The sequence below is a fragment of the Emydura macquarii genome, unplaced genomic scaffold (assembly GCF_026122565.2).
Source record: "Emydura macquarii macquarii isolate MOO-44397 ecotype Brisbane River unplaced genomic scaffold, CSIRO-AGI_Emac_v2 contig_2825, whole genome shotgun sequence".
Classification (NCBI taxonomy): domain Eukaryota; kingdom Metazoa; phylum Chordata; order Testudines; family Chelidae; genus Emydura; species Emydura macquarii.
Window position 1 is genome coordinate 4,311,333 of NW_027132962.1, and position 23,462 is coordinate 4,334,794.

The window sequence follows — 23,462 nt, forward strand, 5'->3', positions numbered from 1 at the left end:
GCTGGTAAGGATTGTTAAGATGGACAGTGAGAAGAAACAGTTTGTCCTAAAGAGGACAATAAGAGGATGCAGAAACTGAGGTTTTTCCTGGGTTAAACTTTGTAATGTATGACAATAAAAGACATTTAAAAACAAAGGACTCAATCCTGAAACTACTCATGCATGTGCTTAACTTTTCTACCATGAGAACTAGCCATGGCCATTTCACGGTAATACAGTTAAGCATGTGCGCAAGTGCTTACATGACTAGGGCTAAAGACAAAGAAAAACCTGTCCATTTCACTTAAAGGGCCAGGTCAGGTAGGTGAGCTTTAACATATGCATCGAGGAAAGTTTACATATTATTCTATTGCCTAAGCAGGAAAAGTGAAGAACATATTATACGGTCATTTTATTCCACCTACAGCACAATTGGTATTTCAAAGAGTGTTTACTTCTTCAAAAGAGTCTAATTTTAAATGGGTCTCAGTGGTATTTTTTTCATTTTAAAAGCACTCTAAGGCTCAACAGGGGGTGAACAGTTTAATATTTTGTGGTGTTTCATATTTATATTTTAATTTAAGTTATTTATTGTAGTAGGCATCTTATCGGGCAGTGTCCTTTAAGCAATGTTTGCCTCCAAGAACTACTGGCTGCTTCTTTCTGGCTTTATAGTACTTTTCAGGATCATAACATTGGTCATAAATGTTCATGGACAAAATAAAATGGATATTCACTTTGGTGATTAAATCAGAATTTGTACACAAAATAGATTTTAAAGATACAAGAAGCAGCAGCAGCAACATGTTCTGCAACACTGGGCCAGATTTTTTGCTGAGTGGAGTTTTCATATGGTTCACCACAGTGGTTGTGGTGATGCCATGTCAGACAGCCTATTACAGTGCCCTGATTTTCTCTGCCCGGCACCAACATAGGTTAGAGGTACTTGGGAGCTGCTATAATATGAACCAGCTGGTAACTGTCCCCTGGGAATGATCCACCAGCTGAGGATAGCTGAGATGTAATTTGATGTAATGTACTTTGACCACATGGGCTTCCTGATATTGCTCACTTCCAACACTCCCTTTTGTGTCCCCTCCCTGTTCCTTGTATCAGGAGGTGTGAGGAGACTGGCATAGCAGTCATTTATACGGATTCTACACCCAGGGAGATTTCTCCCATAACAAGGCTTCCCTAAAGTGTTATAAGATCATATTCCAAACCCTTAACTCCACCACAACAGTGCATGGCAGTGAAACTGTCCATTCTCATCTCTGCTGGGGGAATTTGTATAGAAGCATATCTGATAAGATTAGAAAAAAACTTCACAGCTGAAATTTTGTCCCTACTGATGCCAAGGGGAATTTCACCATTCATGGCAATAGAGCTAAGATTTCACACCATGAGTTATGTTCTCTTACCCCTTTCATATGCATATTAAGTGTTTTATCCAATCTGTTTGTTACTTCTGAGGTTGGTGCTTCCACAATATCATTACACAACCTAGCTGTTTATGTATGTGTCTATGTGTACATGTACATGTTCTAAATGTTCTCATTCATCATTTAAGCTAATCTTTCTCCCCTGTATTGTATTGTTGTCTATTTATAATCAGCCCCCTATTTTTACATCATGTCTCCTCTCTCTGGTCCATTGGCCAATATCTTCTCTACACAATTTCATTGATATTCAAAAGCATATTCAGGCATTCTTAATAGGTAATGCTCAGTATTGTATGTGCGTAGGAAGGGGGCGAGTGGTAAGAAAAATGAAAAAGGACAGTGTGTTCTCCCTAACACCTATTATACTGTGTTTGGCTTAAATATTTCCATCCCTGTCTTTCCTGAATTTTCTAGGTGGCTTTATTTTCTGGCTGCCCTATGGGCTCCACAAACAAGTTCAGCTTTCTGGGCATCAGAAGAATGGTTCAAATTCCAATCACCCATACGGGGGAACTGAGATGTCCGAAGATAATATTTCTGCAGGTCTTGAGTCTTTTCCACTTTTGGCACTTTGTACAAACTGACATGAGGCCAGAAAAAAAGGACGTTGCCATAACTGAGGAGAGAGATGATGGGAGCCTGGACAAGCGTTCTAGCTTGTGAATTAATAGGACATTAAAGGCTTTCTCTACACTTACAGCAGTGTGTGGAGTACAGATACTGCACAACAAGGTTCCACAAGTATAAATAGCAGTATAGACAGTGATACACAGTTTAGGAGACTAGAGCACCCTCCACACTTGAATCCCCAGGGTATATACACTACACAGCTCTCTACATGCCCAAGCAGTCAACACTGTTATTTTTAGCAGTGTCATGTCCCACTTTCTCCCCGCTTCCAGAGCCTTTCCCCACTGCAATGAAGGTCTCTGGTGGTGGGGAAAGGTTCTGGCACAGGAGAGGCACTGGGAAAAGGCTCTGGGAGCAGGGACACAGCAGTAAAAGCCTCTGGCAGCTCCCTGTTGCCAAATCTTTTACCCACTGTCTCCCCCTCCCAGAGGATTTCCCCACTACTAGAGCCTTTCAGTGAAGTGTATAGCTATACACTACAGTAACAAGTATGAACTCAGACTGCCTTTCACTGCAGCACATAGCTACAATTTAGTGCTTGTACTCTACATGTCACTGTAAGCATAGACAAAGCCTTAGAGAAGTTATTGGTCACAGGGGTCTGCCTGTGTGGATTGAATTGCAGTATTGGGGGACTACGTGATACTCCTGCTGGCAAACCTGCACTGATGGAGATGATATATGGATTGGTACTTTTGAAAATGATGGTAACCAACAAGGTAGGTCCTACTGATTTGGGGAAGCTTGAATGAGTCAAATGCACAACCCAAAATACCATCTATAATTCATTGCTGTTTATTTGATCATACATGTACTGAATACTCAGTAGTAGATATTATTGCTGATAACTCCAGGATTTTCAAGTACAGGTATTCAACAGTGTCTATATGCATATTATTTCTCCTTTACAGATAGTCTAGGAAATGCACATGATTCACTTAATGCAAATGGGGGATTCAGCAGGTTTCCTCATATACCCATGATTACAATAGCGACCACAGTTTGGCCTTCCTACAGAAATTAATTTTTTTCCCCACTGACAAACAGTACTTTGTGTTAATATTTACATAACATCTTCTGCATTGTATGTTCTGTTAGGATTAGGTAATGCATAGCTAGAAGAATTTCATACCATGACTTTTTAAAAAAAAATTATTTGGTTGGGGAGTTGAACTGGAAAAACATCACTTCCATGTTAGGTATCTGATTATTCAAACTAAAATTAAATGGGGGGACTGCAGTTTCATGACCATTTTGTTTAGTAAGTGTTGGGAAATACATTTCAGAGATGTAGCTGAAGCAAATCTAAGTGGCCTGAGAAAATAAATTATTTATCACGTCACTCAACTTAGATTTTCTCATGAATAGAGGTGTTAAAATATCCGTTTGACAACAAAAAGTGAAAATGTTTGTTTTTCACCTAATGGCATAAATTGTGAGACATTTTAGACTAAAAGACTATGGAGAAATGTCAAATATTATAGAAAACTGTTTTGCAGATGACTTACTGCACTGTGAGCTAGCTTGGTGACCTAGTGGCTGTAAGATACACTGCCACTCGGAGAACCAAATTTAAAACTTAAATCCAGTCCCCAATTGCAGGGCTAGGGCGTTCTGTAACCCCATGAGACTGGGTGCTCACCCTCTGGAGTGAAGGGAACAATTTCCATCACTATTTAGTCTGACCCTTTAAAGTCAATGCTAGGATGAGTAGTGTAGAGAGAAAGGACGGTTCAATGATTAGGGCACTTGATTAGATCTTGCGCATCCTGGATTTAAGTCCTGCTCTGCCACAGACTTCCTGAGTGACGGTTGGCAAGTCACTTGGCCTCTCAGTGTTTCAGATCCCCATCTGTAAAATGGGGATAATAGTATCTTGCTACCTCATAGGGATGTTGTGAAGGTAAATACATTAACGTTTGGGAGGTTCTCAGATATTATTGTGATGAAGGCCATATAACTAACTAAAATATACAGCATTTGTAATGAGCCTTTGAGGCAAGAGACAAAGGAAAATGTAAGCATTTTATAGGTCTGTGAAAGGGAGACTAATGAGCCTGCTTAAAAAAATCCCATTAAAAACTTGCAGCACTGAACAATTTTTAGAGCAGTAAGGATGAGTGTTTTAGACCAGAGCTGGCCATAGAATAGCAATTCTGTTTTGAAACAACTTTCAAAGTTTTGAAATTTCTCTTTGTTCTGCATTGGGATGAAGACAAAACCTTTCTAACATTTTTGCAAATGCAAATTGTGTCCAAACATCCATTTTCATTTTAAAAAGCTCAGGATTTTTCTCTCTCTCTATCTCTCTCCCCCCATCCGCGCCACCTCTGGAATTGACCAGAGAGTCCCTCCACAGAAACTTTCCCTTCGTAAACTTCACTGAATCTAATATGCACCCACAAAACATTTTGGCTTCAACAAAACGACATATTTCAGTGAAAAAACAATGTGTGCCTCACTACCATTTCTTCCAGATATCCTGTCTTCTGTAGTATATTTATAAAGTGCATCTGAGGTATATGCTTCAAAGAATAATTAGCATGATTCAGTCATGGGTTATGCTCAGAATCTCTGCTCTTGAAGTTACAGTGCAAGGTGTCCATAATTCACTTTCCTGTGGAATCCCATTGCATGCTAGTGGTATCCCAATAGTAGATGGTGCTGGATGAAGGATAGGGGCAGATAGTGTATGTGGAGCATGAGCTGGTTCAGCACATCTGCTGGGCTGCCATAATTGGTAGAGCTCTTGTCAAGCCTCGGTAACAAGTAAAATCTGGATTTCCCCAGTGGAATCCCTAAGGGGATGGTGTCAGAAACAGTGCTTGCCAGCCCTGGGTGGGCCCTTTCCAAGATGCATTCAGGCTTATTGCTGCAGTAAGATGCCATTTGAACCTGCTACGCCAGAGGGGGATGAATGAAGTCCAGTATTTTTCCAGATTAAATGTAGGCAACTCAAACAAATCTTTAAAAGTGTAAGAAGACATTGCAATGTTGAAGTGCACTTTTGGTATATGTATACAGTATACAAGGTGTACACAGCAGTTTAGTAAGATTATATGAAAGTACTAGGTATTATATAGTGTACTGTATGAATCACATTGCATTTCACTGACCTACTGTATCATCTACATAGCTCAGCTAACAAACCTCTTTGGTAGAATAACAATTCATGAATAGTAATAATATTTATATAACATGCCATATTTACAAAAAGACTTAGGGCCAAATTATGCTACCCTCATTCAACATTGATTAGTATCTTATTCCATGAGAAGACCTTAGGGATAAGGGGTGAGAAGTAGAGGAGGACGGAATGGACTATGTGGCCTTGTAGCGTCTACAGGGCTGTTAGTGAGAAAGATGCAACCCATAAGGATTCATCTAGTGGTCCACAGGCATTGACTCAAGCTGAGCTACAGAGTTCCACCCCATTCCACACATCCTCTAATCCAAAGTTAGGATCTGATCATGCCTGAGGAAAGTCTATCTAATTGTATTTTAAAATATCACCCTACTCTAATATACTACGCATGCAGGTGATTAAGTCACTTAAGAGCACAAGTCCCATTGAAAGCCAGTGAGATTTGTGCTCTTATGCACCTTTGAAAATCCCACCCCATAGATTTTGCTTTTTAAAAATATAATAAAATGTTATTTTGTTTAAAACGTGACTGTAAAATGTAAAGTAAGTTTAGATGAAATTATTAACATTCATATCTTATTATTTCTATTTGGTCTAAAATAGTATTCAATTGTGGGGCAACCCAGTTAATTAGGATCTGGTAATACTAACTTCACATTAAAGCCACGCATCAATAAATCTGTGACTAACACCAATATCTATGTGGGAAATGAACACACAAGGAGCATACAATTGTACTGTAATGTGACAGAGAGACTGGGAGAGTAGATTTCGAACACAGAAATGGGGTTCAATATGAACAACGATAAAGTCATACTGAGAGGAAATAAACAGCATAGTTGGGATGTCAGGAGAGGGAAGCCACATACAAAATGTGATGAATAGTAAAATCTGGAATGCTCCAAGGGCCACATTGGTAGACTGCCAGAAGCCTGAGCGTCACACCTAATTTGTATATGTATTTACATGTTGTCAGTTATGTAAGCTTTAATTACCGCTAAGTTGCTCCAGGCTTAATATCCATTTCTATTATAGTAAAATCAAATAAATAAATAAATAAATAGCTGTCCCAATGCATCTTTACTTGTATTTAAGCAACAAGTCAACCTAAGAACTCATGAGCATAAAAAAATAGGATATAAGTAATTTACACTTTCATGTATAGTACAAACCACACAATGCACCAGTTCTATTATCTTTGCCTGGACACAAAAAGTGGGAGAGGAGAAATCCCTCTGGTGCATAATAAAAAAATCTCTAATACAGAGTCATTAAGATGAAACATGCATTTATTTATGATTCTGGAGCTGTAAATCATTTTACTGAAATGTGATCATTCATACATCCTCAATGCTAGAGCCACTGCTATGGCTCAGTTTTGAGTTTCAGTAGACTGAGTTTCAGCCAGCTAAATTCCAACCAGTTCACAATTTAAAATGGAATCTTGAGAGCCACACCTAATTTTAGAGAATAATGACAGTACATAATCTGGGACTGATGAAAAGGAGACTGTCTTCAACAGGAAGAAGAACTAGATGAAAATCTATGAGGGCTTTTGGGGGGACTCTCAGTGATCACTTAGAGAGGAAGGAGTGAACCTAATATAGGACCATTCCATTCATCCCCCACTATATCCTACAAACTTTAATGATATCTTACAGTATATGGCATTCTAAGTTTTTGACAAAACTCATAGGTTATCCTTATCTGTCACTAGAAGATCATCAATGATCAATGTCAATATAGTCTGTTGTCCTCATTTTTTATTATAGCTGATCAGCACTTGGGCATACTGGAGAGTAACGGCAGAAGAAAGCTGGTTGCAGCTCCCTGATTCTTGTCTGCCTGCCCCAGATGGAAGTTAAAGCAGGAGGTCCCTACTTTAACATTCATCACTGATCAACAGACTTTACACCCAGTGAAGATCAGGTGTAGAGGAGCTCCAGTCCTACCGCCCACACCTAGCCCACATGCCAGAATTCCCTGACACTCCTCCTACCTCATGATATGTTGGGATGGAGGGGAGATGGCTGTTTTAGGAAGTGACAGAATCTCCTCTGCCAGCATTCTGCTGGGGGTGAGAGTTCTTCTCTGCCAGGGGAATTCTCCATTACCTGGCTTTGATCTTTAGAGACTGAAGAATCCAGCTTACTGTTTCATAATTGGATCACAAGGTGATGGTGACATAGTCTAAGAATCTGAATAGAAAATTATTGTATAGAATTTTGAATAATCAATGGAGTCTAGGTATAGATGGGGTTATCTATATAGATAATAGTTGTAAGGCACTTTGGGATCTTTAACTGTATAGAGAGCATATTTCATAACACATTCATACAGGAAAGGATAAAATGCCTGACTTTAAGAGCTTGATTTCTAAATTTTACCATTGCAATAACACTATTTTTTAAAAATATGGAACTTTTAAAAAATATGGTGAGTCCTTTTACAAGGATGCTGAAAATTCAACTCTCCATTGTACCAGGCCCTTTTATGGCCCTGATAATATCTATGTTACTCTGCAGTGTTGTCTCATGCTCCAGGTCTATATTTTTCTAATATGCCATTAAGATAGATATAATCTTTCATAAAAAATATAAAAAGGAATCTTAAAATTCTAATACATTTAGAGTTATATTATTTTAGGTGGAATGTGTGGGGTAAAGGTATTAACGTAATCCAGTCAACATCCAACATTATACAGTTAGAAAAATGATTTAAGGTTTGATATACAGAGACCTCAACCTGCTTATTATGATGACAAACACACCATAAAAAACTCCTTTAACCTTTTGTAAAAATGATAAGAAGGAAAAACAGTTAAAGAATTTGAAATGTTAAATTGAAAGCCTCATTTAATATTTTACAACATCCCTTGTTCTCTTTTCCTGTAGCTGGAGAGAATTTTAGAAGGCAAAAAACTCCCACCATGTTTGACAGTCTCTTAGATGCTATCAAAGATGGTAATCACTGTTCTTTAGGGAAAAAGAGAAGAAGGTAGTTGAGATGGGTTGAAACTGTTGTTGCTGATGCTGTTGTTTTTAAAGTCCAATCCCATTTCATTTCTGGTGGTGTTTTGGATTCAGATTGAGCTGGTAGAGATGCCTGTGTAATCTGGATCCCCCTCTCTTTCTCAGTGTGGTCAGGACATCTCCCAGGATTAGGACGATGAAGTCCCAGGATCAGGCCATGATGGTGAAGCTCATTCCAGTAGCTTCCATCAGTTCTTCCATATTTTCCCCAAAAATCTTTTTCTTTAAGAACCATCATTTTGTCTACCAATTAGGCCTATTTTTTCACACATCAGTTTTGGTTCACTGATTTTTGGACTCACATTTTTTTTTTGTTTAACCAACACAAGTTCTTTAATTATATTAGTAGGCCTTTTTGTTTAGTCTAGTTTAGTCTGTTTTCCTTTCAGGTCTTTTCCCATCAACATTTGTTATTATAGGTTACTGTGACATCTTATGAACTTTTACATATTTTCTACAGTTGAGCTCACAATTAGAGTGAATTTGTAGGCCCAATTATCACAACATAGTCATCATGAATAAAAGCAGGGAGTAAAAAGAAGCAAGCACAAAGTAATCAGCAAGTATAAAGATGGAATTCTACAACTGTAGGTATAGAAAGAAGTTACATCTGAAAATATAAAAGAATTACACTCTCCACTGCACAAAATATAAAGCTTTACAGGGAAAAAAGTATTTTCTCAGGATATCACAAATGGTGAAAGATTCTTTGCTCCTGAATGATGATGAGAATCTAGCTATCACCCTAGGGAAAAAACAGGAGCGAATAAATGGAAATAGCTGAAGAGTGAGTGACATATTGTCACCCAATATGAAATATATAATATACAAGCAACTAAAAATGTCACTCATTTTCAGATTGCTATTGTTATGGTGTATTTACAGCATATGTGTTTGAGTATATTCCTAATGCACCAAAGCTTAAAGTCCTTGTTATGTTAAAGGATTGACATTTTAACTAAAATCTAAGAGCTTGTTTATGGTGTATGTTGCTATAAAAGTTAATAAGAGTTATCTACAATCAAACTCTAATTGTGTGAAGATAACTTTGTTCCCTTAGGAAAGACAGGGATATTGAGAACTGCAGTTCCCATTTCTTTCTTTCTTTGTTCATTTCATCAGGGCTGCAATGCTTTTCACTATGTTACAATTGCTCTTCACTGAAATGAATAGTACTTTCTGGAGAACACATTTTTTTTTCTGCAATGACACAGAAACATAAGAATATACTGGGTAGAATCCCAACCCAGTTGAAGTAACTGGCAAAACTATTGACTTCAAGGGGACCAGGATTTCACCTATTGTTTTCAGGTTGTGACATTTGTTACCTGAAAAATGAACAAGAGCCTCCAAAGTTCTGTAGAGAGCCTGAGAGGAAAGACCGCTTCATCACCTGAAAGAGTTTGTATCACCTTCTCCCCTCTGTGCATAGTCAGTTCTTTTGGTTGGTTTGGAAGAGGGACCCAAGCCTTGACTGAGCCACTTTCATGCCTCCTTTGAAGAGGGTACTACAATAAACTACACTAATCTCATACACCTCTTGCCATTCGTTAGCATGTACCTCACCTCTGTGTGGAAGCACAAAGGGGAAGGCTTATTGCGCCTTCTGCCTCATTCCTTTGTGCACCCAAATATGGAGCAAGCATAACTGAGTCCTTAGTGAACAATGCAATGTTATTCTTTTCAGTGTTGTTGTAGCTGTTTGGTCCGGGGATATGAGAGAGACAATGTGGGTGAGGTAATATGTTCTATTAGACCAACATCTGTTGGTGGAGGGGACAAGCTTTTGAGATCACAGACCTTTTCCTCGGGCCTGGAGAAAGTAACCAGACCTGATGCAGAGGATTGTGAAACTCAAAACTTTCCCCCTCACCAACAGAAGTTTGTCCAATAAAAGATATGTCCTCACCTGCCTCAATAAAATATATAGCAGTAATTTCAGGTAACAAATCAATTCACAAACAGCAGTGATACTTATTACACACTCAGCACCAATTTAGCCAGGTCTAAACTAGTGAACTGCCAGTGAGGACAATATTAGCTTTGAATGAAATTGTACCAGGGTCCGTGGAAAGTTCCATTTATTTCAGAGAACGGCATATGTACAACAGGAACAAGCATAGAAAAGAAGAGGCCAGCAGTTCAGCCTGGACTTTTCCATTGGAACAAAATTCACTGACTATATCCTGGAGATTTTTACCTATTTTAAAATTTAAATTAGCAACACAGTTCAGCCCTTGGTATCCATATTGGCACTTAGTTTCCTTTAAAATAACATTGTAAATAAGATGATTAAAAAGAGATAAACTTTTTTTCTTTATTAAAATTTATTTTTATTGAAGCAGGGGGAGTAACATGGCATTCCATATAACCTTTGCAATCAAATCAGAGGCATATTTTGCCAGAAAACCCTGAAAATTCTGACTTTGTGAGGAAAATGTGTATCATGATGAAAGGGAAAGGTAGAGTAGTTGGGTGGAAAAATAGAAGCTACCAATGTCAATGAGGTGAAATAATTCACTCAAATGAATTTGGTTCTGTACAAGTCAGCTTGAAGCTAACATTTATCTATGTTGCATGAAAGCACGATGGTCACCTGGGTTGAATTTTTTTGAGCCTCTGGCTGAAATTTGCTGGCAATAAAACCTAGTTTAAAGACGGCTCTTGTAAAACCTTGGAGCAAATGTGAAACTGATGTAGTAAAACACCTTTTAGGATGTTGTCTCTGTCAAGAAATCATGAGCAAATGGATTTCACAGAATGGCCTGTATATGTAGATAACCCCTGTGGATTTGCTCCTGTTTTTATAGGGCAAATGAACCTTTAATACATTTTGTCTTTATGAACTGAACCATAACATAGCCCAAAGCATCCAGGGAATAGAGGATGATGGCATTTCACCTCTTAGTGTGGAGTGATAATGACAAACTTTTCACAAATCCAGGGAGGACAACCTACATTGAAGGCTGAATGACTAGAAACTGGTGAAAGAATTTTGATAAAAACAACACCTGATCCGAATCTTCCCTTGGACATTTGAAAAAGTTCAGTTAAACTCTTCCCCTCCCTCCATTATTTTTTTTCCCAGCATCTTTGTTCTTTTTTTACTCCAGATAGGACCAGTCGGATGATCAAAATGCTCATTACTGGAACCTACCTTTCTACCAACCTGCTTGCCTGTTTCCTTGTTCTGTTTCCCGTTGTTCAAACTCTCAGCTATCTGAAAATATTGGATGTTTCTCCAGTGGTATGGATACTCAGAATTCTGCTAGACCATAAAACAGGTTATTTTTGCTGAATTTCTGACCTTAGTAGATGAAAGAATTATTGGCAATCTCACAAGAAAGCCTGTTCTCATGAGATTCCCAGACTTAGTTTAGAAGTTACACTTCTAGCTAAGGTAATTCAGAGGTGCTATCATCATGGCATCTGGACACCAATAAGCATCCTTATTTTTGAGGGCTTAAGTGAAATAAATGAACCTCTGAAACTTTTAGAGCTTTCCCACCACTAATAACAATAACTGTTTTCAAAAGGTAGATAAATAGCAGAATATAAAAAATGGACTCTGACAATAAAAAATGTCTCTTTCACAAGTGGGAAAACACTCCATTATTGACTGAATTGCTGAGTTTTAGCATTAGCTTTTGCTAACCCAGCAAAACTGCAGGCTGAGTGTACCCAGCATATCATATATTAGGCTGATAATGGATTACTCTAATGTATTCTTCCAGGAGTTTTAAAGACTCAAGCTCTTGTTCCTGTACAGCCACACATGATAAGTAATGTTCATTTGGAGCAAAATATAAGTAACAGGATTAGGACATGCAGACAGCTCTAATGTTCCTTATGCTTATAAATTCATGTAAGAGATGGCATGTGCCCCAGAATGCTTAGGAAATGTTTAATACAGTCTGCAGAGCAAAATGACACAATGGGGGCCTTATCCAAACTTCATTGAAGTCCAAGGAAAGACTGCCACTGACTTTAAGAGGTTTTCAGTAAGATCACTGAAAAGTACTAAAAAGTAGCTGGCAGAGGCTAATGGAGCTCACCCTTGACAAATAAGGGCAAAAGAATTGTGAGGGAGAGGTGGCAAAAGCTGCCCATGATAGTGCAGGTACTGGAAACCAAAGTGTGGGGTGGAACCAATCACCACCAGGCTGTATCCACTATGGTGCAGCATGGACATCCAGAAAGACTGAATGATTTGTTTATAATGAGGAGAATACTGTTAAGAGAAGATTCTATGGAGTGATGGAATATGGTGCAGTAGTGTCATTTAGTTACTCCTCAAGCGAAGGCAGAGTTGTTCATTGATATAATCTATGCATTCATTTGATTGAATAAAACAGTGTGAGCAGCAGTACAACATACAGTAATCACTCTCATCCTTTGTTTTAAGCTCCATTTGCCCATTAATGCAAGTTTCACATTAGGCCAAGCTCTTCTCTGAATTATACAAGTTTAAATTCAGAGGGATGTCAGAAGAATTACTCCATATTTACAAAAGCACAACAAAGCAGAATTTTGCTCTGGGCTTTCTATTCATTGCAAAATGGATGTAGTATGGTTCTATGGGTCTCATTCTACTTCCACTTGCAATGTTCTTACACCAGTGTAATGGTTACACTGGTTACAATTGGCAGGCAATGTTCTTTTGTATGTGTGTTGCATTTCTGATAGTATATAATTGCACTCCAGTATGGGTCTGTTCTCTCATGGACATTCACTTCAACAGGAACTGCTGGGTGCCCGGTACTTTTGAAAATCAGCCATTAATTTTGGAACCTAGCTGCAGGCTCCTATTTTAAAAAAAATCTTGGATTTTGCCCATTAATAATGATGCAAGTTTCACATTAGGCCAAGCTGTTCTCTGAATTATATAAATTTAAATTCAGAGGGATGTCAAAAGATTTACTCCATATTTACAAAAGCACAACAAAGCAGAATTTTGCTCTGGGCTTTCTATTCATTGCAAAATGGTTGTAGTATGGTTTTATGGGCCTCATTCTACTTCCACTTGCAATGTTCTTACACCAGTGTAATGTCATTGCCAATAATAGTTACCTCTGTTTTCCAGTGGTGTAAGCAAAAGAAAATTTAGGCCCTCCATGTACAACTTCATTTACATTATCCTTAGTTTTGTCCAGAATATTTAATGGAATTGCATCTGCTTTCTCCAGACTCCAATAGAAAGAATTTGACTGTGATTCTCTCTCTCACACTTTTTCTTTTTAAATTTAATTTAGTAACATTCCACTAGAAAAAAAAAAAGGTAACTGGGTGGATAAGCACATATCTGCTGCCTCAGAGTAGGAGACTCACAGATTCGAAGGGCAGGGACCAATGTGATTGTCTAGTTTGACTTTCTGTATAACACATGCCATAAAACTTCCCCAAAATAATTTTTAGAGCATATCTTTCAGAGGAACACCTAATTTTAATTTAGTCAGTTGTGATGGCAAATCCACCCTGACCCTGGATAAATTGTTCCCATAGTTAATTACCCTCACTGTTAAAAATTTGTTCTTGATTTACAATCAGTGTGTCTAGCTTCTGCTTCCAGAAGGCTATAATGACCCAGATTATTAGATAGTGTTATACTCTTGTCTGCCTGAACAGAGAGCTCATTATCAAATATTTGTTTCCCATGTAAGTCCTTATACACTATAATCAAATCACCCCTTTATCTCTTTTGTTAGGGTAAATAAATTGAGCTCCTTGAGTCTATTGCTACAAGACATGTTTTCTAATCCATTAATTGTTCTCATGACTCTTCTCCAGACCACCTCCAATTTCTCAACATTCTCTTATGTTGTAGACACCAGAATTGGACACAGTATTCCATTAGTGGTAAAATACAGAGGTAAAATATCCTCAGTACTCCTACTCAGAATTCCTCTGTTAATGCATCCAAGGCTCACATTAGCCCTTCTGGACACAGAGGTCATGTTCAGCTGATTATCTACCAAGACACCCCAAATCTTTTTCAGATTCACTGTTTCCCAGGATAAAGTCTCGCATCCTGTAAGTACATTATTTTGTTCCTAGATGTATACATTTACGTTTAGCAGTATTAAAATATCTATTATTTGCTTGCACCCATTTTATCAAACAATCCAGATCACTCTGTATCAGCAACCTGTCCTTTTCGTTATTTACCATGCTCCCAGTTGTTGGGTCATCTGCAAACTTTATCCATAATTATTTTATGTTTGCTTCCAGGTCATTGATAAAAATATTAAATAACATAAGGCCACAACCCCACTAAAAACACACCTGCTAGAGGGTGATTCCCAATTTTACAGTTACATTTTGAGATCTGTACTTTTTAATCCATTTAATGTATGCTATGTTCATTTTATATTGCTCTAGGGTTTTTTTTAATCAAAATAGTGTGAGGTACCAAGTCAAACATCTTATAGAAGTCTAAGTATATTACATCAACCCTCTTACCTTTATCAGTCAAACTTGTAATCTCATTAAAAAAACATATCAAGTTAGTTTGAAAGTATGTGTTTTCCATAAATCCATGTTAATCGGTACTAATTATATTACCCTCTTTTAATTCTTTAATGATTAAGACAATTATCAGCCACCCCATTTTCTTGCTGAGGATTGATGTCAGACTGACTCACCTATAATGACCCAGATCATCCTCTTTTCCCTTTTTGAACAATGGCAAAACATTAGCTTTATTCTACTCTCCCAGAACTTCCTCACTGTTTCAAGGCTTACTGAACATCAGCATTAATAGCAAGCACATCAGCCAGATCTTTTAAAACTCTTCACTACAAATTGTCTGGACCTGCTGATTTAAAATGTCTAAATTAAGTAACTGCTGTTTAACAATCTCCCAAAACTCTGGTGGAATGGTAGGATGACTACATCATCTGTTTTTTTATACTTGAAATACACTTGAAAAATGCCTTATTGGCTTTAGCTCTGCTGGCCGTAGATTTCTCCTTACGTCCCTTTACTTTCCTTAACAATTTTCAACAATACCTAGCTTCTGATTTATATTCATTACTATCAACTTCTCCTTTCTTCTGTCTGCTATATATATTTTTATTATCGCTGCCTTTACTTCCCCTCTAAACCATCAGCTGCTTTTTTTATCAGTACAGACCTCTTCCTTGATTGTGGAATTGTCTTTTTTGGGGGGCATCTAGTAAAGAATTCTTAAACAATTCCAAATTATCCTTCAGATATTTCTCTTTACTTCTTCCCAGTTTTGTGAAATTGGCTCTTTTAAAGCACCAAATATATATTTGGGCCAATATATATATATATATTTCTGGCATGGACTTTATTCTGTTTGAATACTATAAATGTGATTAAGTTATGATTCCCAATAGCTAAGCTACCATTAATTTTTAGTTCTGTGATCAATTCTCTTTATCTCTCAAGACAAAGCTTAATATAGAATTAGCCCATGTTGGATGTAATACTCTTTGAGTTAGGAAATTGTCATCTATAATATTTAGAGATTCCAAGTATGTTGTAGCATGAGATCTCTGGGAAACATCACTCAAATTGAAGTGCCCATGATCACACATCTCTTTTCCTACACTTTATAGGTAAGTTCATAAAGCATTCATCCAATTCCCCAGTGTTATTTGGTAGTCTAGAGGACACCAACTAATACCTCACCTTGTGCTTTATTTGTTAGGATGTTAATCTAGAAGTATTCAAGATACTTTTCTTCTGAATTATCAGTTATTTGGAAACCGATAATGCCATTTTTGACAGAGTGCCATTTCCCATTCCTTTTTGCCCACTCTATCTTATAAAGGATGGGCACATTAATGCCACCCTATACCGAAAACCAATTGACCACAATGCATATCTTCATGCCTCCAGCTTCCACCCTGGACACATTACACGATCCATTCTCTACAGCCAAGCCTTAAGATACAACCGCATTTGCTCTGATCCCTTAGACAGAGACAAACACCTACAGGATCTCTATGAAACATTCCTAAAACTACAATACCCACCTGGAGAAGTGAAGAAACAAATTGACAGAGCCAGACGGGTACCCAGAAGTCGCCTACTACAGGACAGACTCAACAAAGAAAACAACAGAACCCCACTGATCACCACCTACAGTCCCCAGCTAAAATCTCTCCAACACATCATTAAAGATCTACAACCTATCCTAGCAGATGATCCATCTCTCGCTCAGGCAGTGGGCGGCAGACCCATCCTGGCTTACAGACAGCCCCCCAACCTGAAGCAAATACCCACCAGCAACCATATACCCTACAAAAAATCCTACCCAGGAACCTATCCCTGCAACAAACCCTGTTGTCAACTCTGCCCACACATCGTCTCTAATGATATCATCACTGGTCCTAACCACATCAATCACACCATAAGGGGCTCATTCACCTGCATATCCACTAATGTTATATATGCCATCATGTGCCAGCAATGCCCCTCTGCCATGTACATTGGCCGAACTGGACTATCACTACACACAAGGATAAATGGACACAAATCAGACATAAAAAATAACAACATCCATAAACCAGTGGGAGAACACTTTAATTCCCTAGGGCATTCAGTCTCTGACCTGAAAGTTGCTGTACTTCTCCAAAAAACTCCAAAAACAGACTTCAAAGAGAAACTGCTGAGTTAGAAATGATCTGCAAACTTGACACATGGAAACTGGGTTTAAACAGAGACTTGGAGTGGCTATCCCACTACTGAAGGTAAATTACTTTGCTCACCCATTCTCACCTCCTACTCAATGGTCATCATTAGGTCTTAAGTACCAGACTCCACCTCCCCCATTGTTCTCAATGCACCTGGATATCTATAAGATGCCTCTGTGTTACCCATTTTCTGTATTACTGCATCTGAAGAAGAGAGCTGAAGTCTCTCGAAAGCTTATGTCTGCAAATATTAAATTTGTTAATCTTTAAAGTGCCACAGAATTCTCATTGTTTTTCCTAACTAAGTTATTACCATTTATTTTAACATTCCAGTTGTGTGAATCATCTCACCAGGTTTCAGTAATACCAGCTAGATTGAATTTATGCTCATAAAAGAGCAATTACTTTTCTCTTGTTTGTTTCCCAGTTTCCTAGCTTTGGTCTATAAGCAATTAAATAATTTCTTGTCTTCTTGGTCTTTGGTTCCTTCATTAATTTTGACCACAGCATTTTGGTTTTTGCTAGATGTGTGCTCATATCTTCCCTCTTTTTACCCTGTCTTTTTATTACTAGTTTAATACCCGCCTGACTATTCTGCTCAGCCTGTTTCTGAGCAGATTGGTTCCCCTTCTACTGAGTTGGATGTCATCCAGACTGCATAGTGCCCTCTCCCCATAGAAGGTGGACCAATATTCCATAAAACCAAAAGCCTCCATCCTCCACCACTTACCTAACCAGTGGCTGACTTCCCGAATCTTCTGCCTTCTTTCATCCCTTGCATGTGGGAAAGAAAGATCTCAGAGAAGATCACTTGGACATTCTTCTTCTTCAGCATGCTTCCGAGTTCCCTGAAGTCATCTATCATCTGTGAGATATTCCACAGTGCAATGTCATTAGTGCTGGTATAAGCCATCAGAAGTGGATCTTGTCCATTGACTTCCGCAGCCTACCCAGTCTTAAAGTGACGTCTTATGTCTTGGATCTGGGAAGACTGCACACCATCCTATTGTGTGCACATTTCTTGCAGAATATTCTTTCAATTCTTCTGAGTATTGAATTCCCAACAAAGCCTTCCTTGTACTGTTGGACATTTGTTTGTGGCAAGCTTGACTTTCTTATGGGTTGAGCCAATTCCCATCGATAGATTTGTCCTATTGTAGGAAGGCGCTGTGGCCTCCTCCGAGGTCAGGACCCGAGGAAGGGCCTCAGCAACTAGGCTGGACAAGAGATAATTCCACAGAGCAGCCTGGACAACAACCAAACGGCCGGACTGTGAAGGGGCCGGCAGGCTAGTCTGCCCGGCAACCCAGGAACTGGGCTGTGATAGGGCCACTGGAGCTGCCCAATCGGCCCAAGAGGGGTGGAGCCTCTTAAGGCACGGGCAGTATAAGAGACAGGCCTCAGAACTCAGTCAGGGGCAGACCACCGCCGGAGGCAGTTGTGCTGCCCCGCCGGCTGAGACCTAGGCCGGAGCCGAGACTCCGACCAAACCAGGCCTAGAGACTGGGTAGGGCCGTCTTGTAGCTGGACCATACAACCTGGCCAGAGAGACTGGGCCGAGACCCCTGAACCGCTGTGCCGGACCCAGGCCCCCGAACTCCAGGACTGGAGTGAGCCCCCGGCGCACCCCGGATGGGTAACATCGCCTGAGGTTGAATGGGACCTGGAGGAACTGCTGGCCGCCAAGCCCCCAGAGTCGGGACCAGACCTCGACGAGCTGCCTGAGACCACACTCTTCCTGGAACCCAGTGACCTGGAGGAACTGCCCCTCAAAGAGGAGCTCCTCGCATTGCCACTGCTGGACGAGGAGGGACTGGTGGGCCTACCCTTGACGGTGGACCCCAGCGACCCTGGGGAAGCAGGTACAGGGGGATACGGGGAGGAAGTAGCCCAGGGGCAGCCATAAACGGTGGCTGAGTTGGGGTGGCCCTGCGGCCGTGTTGTGGCAGGAGCCCCACCGGCTAAGTGGCAACACCTTTGCCACTCTTAGGGCCCTGGGCTGGGATGGAGTGGCCTGCATTCCCCTTACCCCCCCTTTTTCGTAGCCACCCTGGGAGAGCCTCAACCTCTCTACTGCTGCCAGAGCAGAACCACTGTTGGCTCGCCCGCCCTGCCCCAGGGCCGGGGCCACAGACCGTTGGCTCGCCCGCCCTGCCCCAGGGCCGGGGCCGCAGACCGTTGGCTCGCCCGCCCTGCCCCAGGGCCGGGGCCACAGACCGTTGGCTCGCCCGCCCTGCCCCAGGGCCGGGGCCACAGACCGTTGGCTCGCCCGCCTTGCTGATACGGGCGAGAGACTACTGGAGAGCGAACTTTTCCCCTACAGGAAGACGCTGTGGCCTCCTCTGAGGTCCTCTATGACTTTCTCTGTTTCTGACTCCTTGGAGGTGAACTTCTTTCTTCCGTGAACCTGAGGTACTGATATTTTCCAAATGTGTGTGTCTAGGACCTTTTCAGCTTCTCTGATTCTCCATAGCATGTCTATTCACATTTCCAATCCAATTATCTTTTCCAGGCAACAATTTATACTTCATACACAAGAAGTACCTTCTGGCTTCAGGCATGAAAGAAAACATGATACATCCATTGCCGATCACTGCCACTGCTCCATTGCTGGCCATTGTGGAATCAAACATATAACTGAACCTGGAAAGAAAACCCCTCACACTTCCTATCTGAACTTCCTCTGAAACTCTTTTGTTAGCTGCCTCTCAATTTAGTATAGCAAGTGATTTTTTTATACCAAGTCTCCCTATTTAGCTCAGCTTCACTTCTCACTAACAGGGAGCGATTAACCTGAGACTTCACATAGTAGGGCTGATGAAAGCTCCCTGGATCAGAGCTACACTGCTCTTACCAAGATCCAACAAACAGATCCATCTCAGCTGCTTACTCAGGGCCCCACAGTTACATGGTCCAGGCACAGAGACCAAACAGCCAAATAAACAAGCTGCAGATGGACTAAATCCACTGCTCAAGTCAAGAATCCTCAGCTACACCATCCGAAAGTTTCCTCTTAGCTGCCTCTGTTTGCAGCACTGTTTAAGCCAGGCATATCCATGGATATCTCAACAAGAAGCACATCCTTATTACCAGAATATCAATAGCCTGCACAGAGTTCTGAGCTAACTTTATTGTGCTATATCACATAGCTGTCCATTCTAGTAGCCCATAATCCTAAAATGAAAGAACCAAAAATGATATTCAAGACTAAATAATTTGTGGCTCAAATTACTATTGCAATGGCATAACCATGTTTCCCTTACTAAGAGGATGCTATTTAGATTGTTTACTTTTCAGTGCAAAAGCATTGGTATTTTGTCTGCATGCAGCCATCTGCAACATTTCAATTTCAGATAGTCAATATCAGCAATTCACATGGTCTGCAGAGAGCTGGACAAGAATACAGTTGTAGTCATCAGTAAATTCCCTTTCTGCAGGAATTTGTCACACAGTGTAGATTTTGTAATGGACAAAACTTTGTATTTTAACTTTAACTGCCAATACCCATTTTATTTGTAGTGACATTTTTATCCTCGGAAATGTTGTTAGTGTATGTTTCCCCTTTTCCAGGTAACAATGTGCATTACTGATACACCCTTACACAATTAATCTGCCATATTTATCCAGGTTGTCCTATTTCCACTTCCTTCAAACCAGACATATGACTTTTTCCCTTTTCTTTTCATTAGTACAGCTTTAAAAATATTTCCAAAAGACATTTATCACTTTTCATAGGGGAGGCCAGCTCTAGGACTATATACCACTTGAATCTCATTCAAGCACTATTTTGAGGGCCAAATTCATGGACCAGAACCTCTTTGTATTAGGCACTGTACAAACACAGAACAAAAAGCTGGTCCCTGCCCCAAAGATTTTATAATCAAAGTATAAAACAAGAGACCATAGCTGGACACAGATCTATGGGATAGTAAGATGAAACAGTGAGACAATATTTATCAACATGATAGTCAGTATGTCCATACACCATCACCTAAATGTTATCAATTTTTGGAGCCATCACAGCGAAGAAGAGTTTTAAGGGAGATTAAGGAGTATGAGTTAGTTTTGTTGATATTTATGAGGGGCAGCGTTAGAGAAATTACAAAGGTGCCTGTTTGAAAATTTAGCAGGTGGGTGATTGAAGTTGACATTGACCTCTCAATTGTGAATGAGAGATGATAGGTATGATAGAGATCGGTTGTAGAGGGCCTTCAAAATGAAGACAAATAGCTTATGTTTGATGTGATAGTGAAGTGGGAGCCAGTGGAGAGATTCAAAGAGGGGTAACATGGTCAAAGCAATGGGCTGGGGAAAATGATCTTTGCAGCAGCATTCTGAATAGATATGTGCAGGGCAAGACTGAGTTTGTCAATACCAGAGAAAAGATTGTTGCAGTAATTTAGAAGGAAGATTATGAAAACCCGGACAAGAGTTTTAGCTTTGTGGATCAATAGGAAAGGCTGTATCTTGTAGATGTTATGCAGAAAACAGGCAAGATTAAAAGATAACCCAGCTGTAGGGAATTAGACAGAGGTCAGCATAAAAAATGACACCCAGTTTATGGACCTCAGCGACAGGCAGTGTGGCGCTGTTGTCCACGGTGATTGAAAAAGAGGAGAGTGCAAAAGGTTTTTTTGGGAGGGAGTTGGTGGTGGAGGGGGGGAGATTTAGGGCTCTGTTTTAGCCAGGGTGAGCTTCAGCTGATGGTTAGACATCCATGAGGAAATGTCAGAGAAACAGGCTGAGATTTTAGTGTGGACTGGAGACAGGTCTGGAATAAAGAGGTAGATCTGTGAGCCAACAGGAGGGAGATGGCAGTGGAATTTGTGTTTGCAGATGAAATTACCCAGAGAGAGGTTATAGAGGGAGAAGAGAAGGGGACAAAGACAGAATCCTGTGGAACCTCCACAGACAGTTTTGGAGGGAATGGTGGGTGAATGAAGTGGATCCTCCAAAGATTATGCTGAAAAAGCAATTAGAGAGGTAGAGGAGTATTAGGAGATGACAGATTCATGGGAGCCAAGGAAAGATTTCAGGAAAAAGAGCATGGAAGATGGTATAGAAAGGCAGCTAATGGGTCAAGGAGAATGAGGACAGAATATTGAATCTGAGATTGAACTGGGAAGAGGTCATTTGAGATGTTGTGCTGTCTGTATGCATAGAGGTGAATTTCTCCCTTAATAATAAAATAAAATTAATAAATAATAAAAATAAATAATAATAATAAGTAAGTTTTGGCCTTCCCCTGCCTATAAATCAACACAAATATTTAGTCTAAAATCTATTTATGTAATTGCAAATTATTTATTTATCAGTTGGATTATCCATAGCATATAGGTTTTTTCCAGTTCCCAAGCACATATATATATATATATATTACAAAAAAAGCGCCATCTAATATTAGAGTGAATGTCCAGATCACTGATTCTGATCTAGGATATTGTAAAACTATTCTTTTTTAAAAAACATATGTTTTGGAAAACAACACAAGTACTAAAAGAAGCATTTCTGCCATCTAAAATGTAGTGTTTTGAAATTGTGCCACATGAATTGATCGCAATTTCACATGAAGATTCATTATAAAGTCCAGTTTCTTCCAGCCCTGAAATTAATGTAAGAATATATATTTAAATAGCCAATACCTGGCTCCATTTGCTCTAATAAGGGCAATAAAGGCATAACGGCCACATTTTCAAATTTGGATGCTGAAATTTTGGTACCTAAATCTGTATTTAGGCAACTAACAGGTGATTCTGGTATCCAGATAGGTTGATAAAATACATAGGATGAACACAAATCTCAGCATTCATGGAGAAATGCAGTCACATTCACTGTTTCTTCTGCATGGTCACTTCTCCATTTCGTGACATTTCACCAATGGAGAAGATTTCACTTGAAAATGAACTCATTTTCATAAGACATTTTAGAGAAATTGGGTCTAATTCTGAACTCATCAACCAAAAGAGAAAGTGATCATATTTCAAGCATTTCAAATTCTATTAAGGACATTTCACATATCTCTAATATTTTTCAGTATATATATTTTAATAGGATGTTCTTTGTGAACCATCTATTTTTGGTTTAGCTTTTTACATCTTAAGCCAACTTTCCTCTTTACTTCATTCAGCTTTGTGGTATATTGAAAACTGTATTGAAACTGTAAGCTATTTCTTCAAATGCTTAAGGATTTTTCCTGCTCTTGCTTGAAGGCCAGGGAATTCTGCAGGGAAGCATGTGATCTCAATCTAGCATCAGTCAGTCTGCAAAGAACCAGCCGAAAGCAAAGTGCGGTGAATAATGCCTCTAAACATTACAGACCAGCCTGGTCTCTTTCTCTGTTTTCGGTTCTTGTGTGTTAAAGTTCTAGACTTTAAGAAATGAAGTAGTGGTATGCTACAACCTCCCTAAAGAGTATTTTCTATTTTGTATCTAACTTCTTTGCTTGTATGCCATGATCATAACAAGCTTCTGTTTATTATATATGATTCTTACTGTCATCGTGATTAGAAATATGAAGAGAAAATTGAGATAATATGTTGCAAATTTTGCCTTTATGGAGCTATTTTTTGTT